Here is an 11,152-nt window from a genome sequence, read left to right on the forward strand (position 1 = left end):
GCATCATTCCCGGGCGGCCACCAGTGAAGCCATGAGGCTCCTTGAGGAGTACAAACTTGAAGCTCTCTTGGTCCAGGCGCCGTACATGGTCGCGGATAGGGTGTTCGGCTTCCGCGGTGTTGATGTTATTCATTCTCGTGAGGAACGGCCGCTCTCCGCGATTGTGGCTGACTCAGACTTGTTGGGTATCTTCTAGATTTCCCATTGGTCTGATGAGCAATTCATTGTCGTGTGAATAACAAGGGGTACAATCGATGTCGTACTGGTGTCGGGATACTTCCAGCTTGGATGGAGTATCGATCACTTGCTGGCGAAGTTGGGCAGGATTCTGGACGATCTCCCGGGCAGCCAGAGCAACCAGAGTGCTGGTTGCTCTGGATGCCAATGCCGTCTCCCACCTGGGGTTCACCACACACTGACCACAGAGGCGCTGGTCTCGAAAGTTCGTGGAAGCCAGGTACTCTACTTAATTAATTAATGACGCAGAACAAACACCAACGTCCTCTTCCAAACTGGGAGAAAGTTATATAGACGTCAATTTGGTGACGGGCGACTTGCTGCAAAGTACAAGTAGTTGAACTGTCTGGTCCGAGGCCAGTGTGAGCAATCATAGGCTTATAACCTATGAGATTGTTTACGGAGGCGGTCTATGAGCTCCAGATTCGGGACGCTATAATTTAAGGGGCCTGGATCAGTACAGGTTGAGGCGTGAGTGCGAAGCTGCCTTGCAGGGGTTGGAATGGCGCATGGAGCAGAGGGAGGAGGTAAATTGATGGCTAAGCAATTCGAGCGGGCCATCAAGACTGGCTGCGATAGGGTCCTACGGCGGCCTCGGCCAATCGACGAACCCTTAAGCGGTGACCAGTCCGCTGATCACGAGTGCCTGGAGCCGTCATGACCACCGCTTCCGAGGAGCCGTCTGTTAGACGCAGGCGGAAACCCAGAAAAAAGTGGTGGTCCTCTGACGTAAGTGTGCTACGCGCAAGAGTTAGGTCCGCTAGGAATAGATACCAACGTCGCCCCCTAACCGGGATTATCGTCAACGACGTGCGCAGATCTACCGGCGCACCCGTAACGAGTATGTTCATGCCATCAAGGAAGCCAAACTCAAGTTTTGGCAAGAGTTCCTGGATACTCTGTTTTCAGATGCTCCGGTGAGTGAAGCAAAAGTCGGCGTCAGGACGGATAAGACAACGTTCCCTGGCGTGCGGTCTGTGGATCCCGTATATATAAACAGAGTAATTTCTCGAATGGCACTGAGAAAGGCACCGGGGATTGACCGGCTTGACCCGGATATATTCTATCATCTGCTGCCTGTCACAAGAGATGCGCTTCGCAGGCTGTTCTCAAGGTGCCTTAGCTGGGGCTGCTTTCCGGCTTGGTGAAGTGGCTTTGGTGAGGGTGCTCTTAAAACCAGGAAAGGATCCAGTAGTTATCGACCCATCAGCCTCTTGCCAGTTATTGGTAAGTTGCTGGAAAGGCTGGTTGTGGAACAGCTCTGGCAAAGCATCTATTTTTCTAAATGAAGAGCAGTATGACTTAATGAAGGAGGTTGCCACCAAGGATTGCATCATAAACGCTCTTGTTGAGCTGAAGAGCGCCGACTGTAAATATGTTTTGGAAATTTTTATTGACATAGATGCAGCATTTCCTTCCTTGTGTTGGAGTTCTGTTCTCCACGAGTTGGAATGCCGCAATGTTCCCGTAGCCTTACAGGCCGTAGTAAGTGAAAACTTGTCTAACCGCACGGATGTGTTTAATGATGCGCACCTAGTTGTGGAAAAATCCGTCACCAGAGGAAGCCTGCAGGGTTCTGTTCTCGGTCCCTTGCGGTGGAACATTGTCGTTGACGGATTTTTCGGACTTACATGCCCAGAAGGGGTCACGGCCCAGGCTCCAGGCTTTCGCCGATGACTGCCTCCTATTAGTTCGTAGTAATTCGCGATAGCAGCTAGAAGATCAAGCGCAGGCGGCTCTGTCAACCACATAAGGCTGGATGGACGTGCAAAATATGAGATTTCCGTGTCCAAGACGACATACATGCTTCTCAAAGATGCAGACAAATTATCGTAGTCGGAATCCCCACATTAAGTACAAAGGCTGTGTAATCACCCGAGTTAGAGTTCATAAGTACTTAGGTGTTTTGTTTGATGAGAAGTTGCTGTTTAGCAAACACATTAAGTAAGTAGCGGCGTACGCCGTCTCAGTGATGTACAAACTTAGGATTGCTCGATAAGACTATGGGTTGTCGGGCCATCATATGTACATGGTGTACCGAGAAGTCTTTGAAAGCATCACTTAACGCGGCCCCCATTTAGGCGCATAGGTTGGATATGAATAGAGCACTTGTTCAAAATTTAAGAAGTGCCCAGCGCAGCGCCTCAATTGTGTGCACTTGTGTTTTTAAAACAACCTCCTACGAGAATACCGTCGTATTGGGGAAGGCTTTCCCAATCGATTTAGTGGTGAAAGTTCGGGCAGCCATGTGGAAGTTGCGACGAGGCAGTGAGGCCGAGGTATTTGGGATGCGGTTTCGGATATGACTCCTACCGTGCTGCTGTGGGAAGCTACCCACCCGAGAGTGATAGCTGGCCACCAGCAAATAAAGTTACAAGCGCTTTAATATGGTGGACAGGAACTTAATGGCATTCAGCGACCTAGGCGTGGCAGCGAATTGCTGTCTTGAAATGAATTTTAATTTATCGATGTCATACATTTTTTTAGTATCTGACGGGGTGCACCTACCCATTTTAGTAAATATATGTCAAGTGAGTGGTTAGGACACGTAAGCCGGTGGTATATGGCACCGCGCTTAGTCCGCTCACGCTGTTAGGTAGGCTCTAGGAGCTTACTTATTTATTTATGATACTGGTCGGTAAACGGTTCGAGGCTCAGTAGCCGTTTGTGGAACAGACTTTTTATCGTATACTTTAGGGCGACCAAATGGGGCGACCTTTCTGTACTATGGAAGCAGCACATGGCGCCGGAAGGCGACACATTGCCACCCGTCTCTCCACAGCTCGGTCTAATCATGACCTTCAGGTCCCCGACAATTCCTCCCAGAGACCGCAAATAGTCCTAGTATAATCTCTTCAAGGAGTATATTCTGCTTCAAGTCTCTTATACGGAGAGAAATGGTCCTAGTTTGCATGAGACACTACCTTCCTTAATTTCCGTGGAATAGCTTGTCTCAAGGCTCCAGATGTATCCTTTTCCTTCTTCACTTTGACCTCCATTTTATTCCAAGCCTTCCTAATGGATAAGATTTCAATACCTAAAGGGTCCACCACCTCTGACCTGAATATTAAACAGGTCCGCATATGTCAAGCTTGTCTTAATCATAATAGTCTCCGTCTTATGCGTCTGCGGTGCCGGCTCATCACCACTCCATGCAGGAGGGAGCCTACCCTCCAATGCGATGAGGTGGTACTTGCACCCAGTCATCCTCCCCTCGCACCACACTATTTTGCGCACATAAATGGCCGTCTTGACCGTACAGTTCGTCTGCAGTGGTCCTATGTTACCATCACTGTTAACTCGTACTTTCTCAAATGTGTCAACTATCGCCTGGATCAAGTCAGAATCGTCATCAGAGTCCACATATACCACGTGGAATCTGTTGGGGATCGGTCGGTCATCACTTCCACCATCGCCAATCAGCCGAGTCTCAACTATAACCGATACAACAGTCCCTGCCTTTATGCCGAGCCTATTGAGGAACCAAGCCACCTGTGGTTGCCTGGTAGCTAGTGTCTGTAGCACCTTACCATACCCTCCTTCATGGCATGCATATCAATGACTGCAGCTCAAACCTCCGGACCAACTCCTCTACTTGACCCTTGACCAAAGCTTCTACAGTAGCTGCACCGGTGGTAGGCTGCATGGCCAGGGCCCCATTGTCCTCCTGCCGCAAAGTTATCGACTCCATAGTAGTTCCTAGTTCTTTGTCTGAAGTTTTCTCCGTTATGGTGGGATGGACAGGAATAATTTCACTAGATCTGTGATGTACACCTCGTCCTGCCACCAACGATACCCCACAGCTAATTTTAAGGTGGTTGAAGGTGAGGGGGCAGAAAAATTTATCTCACCAAATCCGACCCCGGATTGCCGGGGGGGTAAAAAAAAAATTCGGGAAGATCCAGATCGGTGGAGATCCGGAAGGAGAAGGATAAGTAAGGAACAGTGTAGGAGATACAGAGGAAGGAATTTTCCCCTTATATAACTAGTGTAGCACTTATTAATAAATGCTCACTCACTGGTAAAATATTGAAAATATTCTAAGTCGTTGTTTACGACCTAGAATATGACGTAACAATCTCATACAAACTTGTCTAACGACTTAGAAAAATCTGAACTACACTTATGTTATAAATTCCTATATTACAATGTCTTATGGAGACATTGTAACACACACTAGAAAAAACGAAATATCAGGTGAATCCGTAGTCCAAAACTCATAAAACTTTATACAAATGTCCACTAACTTTCCACCAACAATTCCTGATACTCCAAACCAAAAAACCCAAATGACACACAATATGAATGCAGAGCATAAAATCACGTCCACTCACTATGAAATACTCAATTCAACTCAAGTTTTTGGTATTTAGCAACACTTTAAGTCCATTATAGAGATGGGATGAATATAAATGCAGAGCAAAAAATCACGTTCACTCACTATGAAATACTCAATTCAACTCAAGTTTTTGGTATTTAGCAACACTTTAAGTCCATTATAGAGATGGGATGGATACTGCTGACACATCCTTATAAAATAAAGAATAAAGCTGTACCAAATATCTAAGATATTTTTGGATTATCTTCATCTTGTAACATTAAACATTAATCTCATGTTTAAGTCAATTTGAGTAATTCAAGAGAAATTTGAAAATAATTAAATGTATACCTATGTAACATTTCTATTATAGTAAATTCTACACATGACAAGGACTTATATGGAGAACATGCAGATTTTAGGAATGTTGTGTTTCAAAGCGGATGCCTTATGAATGATTTGGGTAATACTGAAAGTACCATAATAATATTAATAAAATAATTAATAACAATACAAGGAAAATAAATGAAATTTTTTGTTTGTAACAGGCCCATTAATGCTCTACCTTAATGAATACTTAAAATTATTTTATAAACATAAAAATTTTAAAATGTAAATTGACCACATGAAACTACACAGATACACTGCCACGTTCTTCTTGTATCATTTATGAACATGGGATGCCAAAAAAAATGGTGCCAATCTCATGGTACAATCAAATTATTTTTGATAATTTAAATTATTTTTGCAATAACATGAAACTATACTTGAAATGTTTTTACGAGAGACTAAACTTGTCATCATTATTAAATATTTATTATATCAACATACATTAATTAATCTCTGCATAATATATCATCTCTTTGGGCACCATCAAAAAGTCAGTATAAGTATTCAAGACATGGGAGATTTAGTAAAAAATAAACATTTTAATGAATTCATGCATTTGTATATACAAACATGGTAAAAAAAAATAATAATATCCATCACTTCTATCAAACCAAGTAATACCTTTTTCTTGGCAACTTAGAGCAATAGTTTAACATTACAAGAATCCTAATTATGCTTTTTGTTGCCATTTTTCATAAATTACTAACCCATTTAAAAGATCTCCCCATCAATTTCTTTAAAATAAAATGATTTTTTTTACATAAATAATCTTAATCTGTGAATTTTTAAATAATACAAAATTAAAAAAAACACCCTGAACTTTTCTGCAACTCTGTTTAATTTATACTAATATGTGTTCGAATAATATTCATTAATGTCTTGTAAATTGTTATTTATTCTTTTTATTTAGTATCATTAGATATCTAATTTATTAATATTGCATATGTTAATTACTTTAATTACAACTATTGATTTCAAACATTTTTAACTTTATTTTATAATTAATTGTTGGTTTTGTGACACTGCTCTGCGATCAACGTTTTACCATGGTTTCCCTTGATGGATCTAAGCAAATGCTAAGGCATATTTCTTTGTTGTCTGTGGAATAGCATACCCACCCATTCTAACATGACCTACATAATATATTAGGTATTTTTTTTCATTACTCAAGACAGTATCTTTTCAATAGACTTACAAAAGATTGGCTGTAACCAACAAATGTATGCGCAAATGAAAAGCTTTATCCTACAGATATTCATAATTTCTTGTTTTGATTGAAGATAACTTTTTCCAGAAAAGAGAATGGAGGAACATTTTATTGTTTTAGATTGGATACGAGAGGGGAATTCTTTTGAAATGGTAGTGAATTATCTTTATCAGCAAAATGGATATCACTGTTCATCTGACATTAATCAAAACCAAAATGGTGATTATTGGTGATTTTTTCTTGACATAAATTTTGAATTAGTTAGAAAATCTACAACTATCCTACCTTGGAAAGTAACTAGCACATCACTTAACACATACTGTTTTAGTTGCTTTTACAGGAAAAGCAGGATAATAAGACAAACGCACACAACAGAATAACAATAATTTGGGATTATTATATTACTTCATTCTTAATTCATGTTTACTCCCTTCATAATGAAAAATGGAGTATTTATGATAACTTCAAAGCACATGTACATCTCCATTGCAAACCACTTACATAGAAGCCATACACAAAATGACAAAAACAAGAAAACATTAAACATATAATTACAGGTTTCAGACAGATCTGTATCCATAACCAATACAGAATATATTTTTAAACTGGATACCACATGAGAGATTCAGTAAGTTCATTTAATAAAGTGAACAAAGTTCTACAGAAAATGCTGCTCTACACAATATCATTTATATTTACTGTCAAAAGTATCAGGAAATCTAAATAATAGACACTAAAGAACAACAAAATATAAGTGTTATATCTTCAATTCTGTTTTAAGGAAAAGTTAATTAGATAATTTAGAAAAAACTGTACTTTTACAACTGGTTTCTTGATTTATAGCTGCATATATTATTACTGAACATAAATTCACAATAAACATAAAAGTTAATTCATGTCGGTTGACCGCCTCTAGTATGGTTACCTACTAATTATCAAATGCTTATCAACATATTAAATTGTAGTACCTTGGGTTTATCAGACTGTAAAATATTTGGAAAAAAGAGTATGAGAATTGCAACATACTGAAATGCAGATACCATAGGATAGAATACCATTTTGAACTAATCGATCAACAAAGTGAGTGAATGTGAATCAAAAAGCCATCTCAGTGTTAATCTTTTTTTGAAAACCTGGATTAAAGAATTCTAGATACCTTTTGTCTAAATATTTGACTACTACAACAGCGAAAATAATAGATATTACATAATTTAAAAAAATAGTGTAAGACATATTCCCAAATAAGCATATTTACTCATTCATTAATTTTATTCCCAAAGATGTTTATGTATACAAGAGTATATATCAACTGAATTTTGAAATGAAATAACCTGAAAATTTATACTATAGACTCATTTTATCACTCCAAAGTAGGGAAGATTGTGCCTATGCTGGATCAGGTGTAACTGTGACAAAAATCTATCTCCTCCTAATCATTACCTAACAATGATTGGTAGGCATATTAGACTTTGATTTGTGGCAAGGAATGACAGTGAACAGAGCACTAAATTTTATTTGACAACTCACAGCAGTATGAGTAGTTGGATGATCATTTGTGGCCTAATGAAGTAACAACCAGTGCTGCATTCATCAGGTTGATTATTACAGGACTTTGATTATCAAAGTCAACAGTAGCATGTGATTCTGGTAACAGGTGGCACATGATGTAGATGACCTTTAGGCTATCGCAGATTGACTGTCATTTCATGTGCGGTATTGCTGTAAATGAATAGCCCATAAACACAAACCATGGAATCTCTCTTTCTAAAAGAAATTTCAATCAGAAAATGCTATTGTACATAATTTTATTCTAAATTTCCTTAGAAACTGTTCATACCAAATCTTTATGCTTACCAGAGAAATTTCTTTGTAACAGAAATAAATTTTTACACAAATATCCATTAAAAAGAAGATGGATCTAAAAGCGATATAACAATGACATTTAAACAATTTTTATATTTTTTTAAAGGTTAGGTATCACAGATAAAAAAATTCAAATGGAAATAGCTTGTTAGATTCTGTAAAAGTTACATACTGGGCAAGACTGGAATGACAGAGAATTAATACAAGCCCATATACAATAAAATTTATTCACAGAAACTTTCTAAGCAATATTATTTTAATTACTATTTCTTCCAACATTATTTATAAATGATTAAAAAGCAATTGTATTTAGTGTTCAATACAATCGCTAAAATTCTGGAAAAAGCAGGACACTAGTCTGGGGGTCACACATATAAATACTACATAAACTATTAAATAAACAAAGCAATATTCTCATCACAATTTGTACACGTTGGTTTACATCATGACAATTAACTGAATACTCATAAACAAGAACGTTCTTTTCCTTGCATGATTAAGTCTTTTCTAAACTAACCTTTCCTGGTTTCACCAGTAATGAAGAAAAAAGAATAAAAATTGCTATACAAGATGAGATACAATTAGCACTACAAAATATTCAAACTTATGAATCTTTAAAGCAACATACTGGTATCAAAATATTATAACAATTTAATATAACATAATAATAAAAAAACAAACCATATTGCCAAAATGGAAAGAAACTGTACTAATCAACTTCAGAAGATAAATATCACACTAAAACATCCTGAAACTTCAAAGTTCAAAAGGACAAAAAAACTGTTTACACTTTATAATTTTTAAGCAATATGGTACATTTTGCAGGATAATTTATCTAAAGGTAAAGAAATTTGAAACTGATACACTTCTATTTAAAAAATTACAGACAGAATTAAACATCATATACAAAATTAATAACTACTAGTTAATTGTTATTCAGCGTAATAATATAATGACAACACAAAAGTAACTCTGAATATCAGAATACTGTATTCTGTATAGTTAAACTTCAAATCTGCAATAAGTAGCAAACAGGTTAAGCACAGATGATTTCAAAATATAACACTATTTTAATTTAAGTGAAGATAATCATTGTAAGTATAAGAATTACCAGTCAAAGGAATATCCTTGATAAAACATTAATACACAAACAAAACTTCTAAAGCTATAAACCATGTAGGACAAGCAAGCAAAACACAATCATAACCTAATTCAACCTTAAACATTCAATGTGACCTTTCCCGCTTTTGAAGTCACAGCTTTCTTAATTAAATGTTTATTTTAACAAACATCATTCTTTTACTTATATTATAAAAAATTTCAATTACAGTGTTTAGAAGATGATAACAAAAATAATAAATAGTTTACTTTTGTTATCGTTTTTGCTTTTTTTACAGCATAATATTATTTTTGTAACTATCCCGACGATATTTCTAAACGCGGGCTGAGAAAACCGAAGGCTCTAGCGTGTAAAATGCGAACACAAGACAGTTAAAACCATTCTTATTACACAAAATGTTTTCCGAACTAACTTACGTAATTATTTTCACTCTCTCAAAAGACGTATCGTGTATTCCTACCAAAAATTATAATCTTCATATTATTTATAGGAGTTTAATATTACGATGAGATTTCTAAATTTAAAAATAAAAAGACAGTTAAAATTATGAAAATTCTTAAAATCTACAGTAATTGAATAAATACAAAAATTATTTGTATACCCAGAATTTTATTGAAATATTATCTACCTGCATTATAACTTATTGAAACGTTGATATCTATATTATTGAAATATTAATCGATTCAACTCGTATATGTTATTATAATGACCACAGACAAGATGGTTATCGGATATTCTTCTATAATAGGCTACACTTGTAGCTAGTTATTTTTCTTAACTAATAAATTAGAAAGAATCCACCGGATGTAAAAGTTTAAGCGATTCTAAAAATATTAATACAGTGAGTTTTGCAAAAAACTTGAATATTGTGAAAGTTCTTAGCGTGCGAGGAATTATTTCTGTAGTACATACTCTTTCGACTTATATATAATTAACGATCGATTAACACTTCCATAGTATCGATAAAGCAATAATACATAATCGTAACTATTAGGAAATAATAACGGTGTCTACTCTATTCAAAGAAAAGTAAATGAAATAAACATCATTTACTTTAGTTTTAGACGTAATTTTTTTCAGTAAATTAGCTACCTGATGTACAAATTTTACTTATTAACAAATCGAAATGCAAATGAAAAAAGTATTGTAAGTTTAAAAAAAAATTACAGATAGTTCCACCGCACTATAAGACTGCCTTTTTTAAATAACACAAATCATGTCTTCATGTAATAACTACACACAATATTTCTTTGCGATACCGTATCGATATTCGATCAATTTTCTTGTAACAGAACCCTGAGATCTTGTTTTGTTTTTCTGTATGCGTAGGATTAGAAAAACTTATTTATAAATAAACACTCTATGCTTACGGTAGAACTAACTAAAAAGCAATTTATATTTCATTTATCACGAAAAACATTTTTATATCGATAGCTTTACTCCGGATTTTGTTCTGTATTTCATAAGGCTGATACTCTGTAATCCGTTGTAGCAGTCCTTGAATTTACAATTCAGCGATCGAATGCATCGTTGTATACTGTATACGTCCTGAAAATATTCTGTATACGTGAAACAGAATAAGATAATTATTAAGTACATACGAAGTACCCTAAATAAAATACAAGCTAACAACACTTCAATTGTATTATTTAGTTTTTTGTTTTATAATATTTTTATTACATTAAAAAATAGTACACTGCTAATACACGAAATTCAAAATATATTTTTTAACATATAGAGGTAAAATCAAATGAAAACTATTATCGATTAAATAACATTTTCAAATATAGCTTTTCCATTGCCATATGCATCCATATTTTACTGGTTCATCCGACAGCAACTATACACAAAATTGAAATAAATAAAGTTGAAAATAGACTTTAATTTTGGTTATTACAAACCTCCGAGTGTTATTCAGTAATTACCTCTCTACCCGTCTATGGTATAGTGAACATAAAATAATTGTGCACTTCCCCGATAAAATAGGGTCTATTGTATCGGTGGCTAGGTGTGTTTA

At 36.1% G+C, this 11,152-nt stretch overlaps 1 protein-coding gene across 7 annotated transcripts in view; it reads right to left on the bottom strand.

Moving 5' to 3' along the window:
* LOC142323195 (Fanconi anemia group J protein-like) overlaps window positions 1-9,257 on the bottom strand; it is a 428,180-nt gene extending 418,923 nt beyond the window's left edge. For all 7 annotated transcript variants that reach the window (XM_075362519.1, XM_075362514.1, XM_075362517.1 and 4 more), the window contains exon 1: window positions 9,127-9,257. The gene's annotated coding sequence lies outside the window, so the exon portion shown is untranslated. The remainder of the gene's footprint in view (window positions 1-9,126) is intronic.
* Between the last annotated feature and the right edge of the window lie 1,895 nt (window positions 9,258-11,152).

The sequence above is a fragment of the Lycorma delicatula genome, chromosome 4 (genome assembly GCF_047948215.1).
Source record: "Lycorma delicatula isolate Av1 chromosome 4, ASM4794821v1, whole genome shotgun sequence".
Taxonomy (NCBI): domain Eukaryota; kingdom Metazoa; phylum Arthropoda; class Insecta; order Hemiptera; family Fulgoridae; genus Lycorma; species Lycorma delicatula.